Consider the following 1,374-nt stretch of genomic DNA (forward strand, 5'->3'; position numbering starts at 1 on the left):
TCCCTTCCAACTTCTAATATTCTGTGATTCCTCTGTAATCTCCACTCCAGTTGTGGCCTTGCAGAGACTCCTGCCTGCTCTCCTGTGTATCTGTCTGTGGCTGCTCTGTGTTAATATCTGCTTTGTTCTCAAAAAATACTTATGTTTCTAATTTGTCTTTTTGCACTTTGCGTTTCTTTTTCTCTCTCCTCCCTCCCCTTTTTTTCCTCTGCTCTGCCTAATCTTTGTAGTACTTGGGGACACATACAATATTCCTTTAGATCCCAGAGGTAAGCAGTCTTACCCACGCGTACCTGTTCTTATTGCTTTGGACTCCGGTGATGTATGTTAATTCTTTATCCTCCAGGAGTGGTAAATAAATTAACACATAATTCAAAAAGGGAAAAAAGGGAAGGGTAAGTAACTCTTGCCAGTGGGCCAGGGAGAATAGAGGGAGCTTGTCACTAGCAGACAATGAGGGATGCCACACGAGCTGAAACAGGCTAAAGACACTCTCATGGCACTGAGTCTCTTTGGCACAAGTAGCAAATTGGCCCAGCTGGTATCGTGCTTTATCCCATGTGCGCTCAGCTCCTTATTGTCCAACTCCCAGCAACAGGAGCCTTGAGGCCTTTCCCATGGGGTGCTTATGAATTCGGACCACCCGAGCTAGGCCTGGCTGCCAAACTCTCTGGTGGGAGGAGGAGGAGGAGATGGCTACCCCACGTGTCCTGTGGGACCCATGCCCACAAGCCCTTGAGGGCAGAAAGCCATCTCTTATGCATAGATGGAGGAACATGTGCCAACCTGGAGTCATTGCTTGTAAGGGCAGGCTCCCATGCTGGTGCAGTCCCTCATCCAGAGCCAAGCAGGCCCTGTCAGCAACCATGGGGATGGCTGAAACTTTCCAGAGTGCTTCTGCTTGTTTCAATTACTACTGTGTGTCTGCTGTTAACAGCTCCAGCTCATTTGTTCTCTGATAGCCAATTTCTAGTGCTTACAAATGTTTTTCAGGTGGTGGGGGAAGGATGGGGACGATGTGTTTAATGATTCTATTTCTGATCAAGAGGATGTTCTCTGAGCATGAGGAAGGAAAGGAGAGATTTCTGCAGGGGTGCTCAGCACTTGTTGCAGATTCAGGGATTGAGGGGTGCAGAGCCTTTCCACCCTCACCCTGGGTAAGCTGCTGACAATCTGCACTGAAGCAGGGAGCTAATTTAGCTGTCATGGGGAGCTCTGCACTGATTCCATAGCAATGGGGATGAGGCTTGTTTGAATAGAGGGAAGCTGACCACACATCCCCCCCTTCCCTTCATGGTGTGTTAACTGGCTTAAAAGTCCTCTCTTTTCAGAGACCAGCTCTTCAGCAAGTAGTTACAGTTCAGAGTTCAGCAG

The sequence above is a fragment of the Mesitornis unicolor genome, unplaced genomic scaffold, assembly GCF_000695765.1.
Source record: "Mesitornis unicolor isolate BGI_N332 unplaced genomic scaffold, ASM69576v1 scaffold49160, whole genome shotgun sequence".
Classification (NCBI taxonomy): domain Eukaryota; kingdom Metazoa; phylum Chordata; class Aves; order Mesitornithiformes; family Mesitornithidae; genus Mesitornis; species Mesitornis unicolor.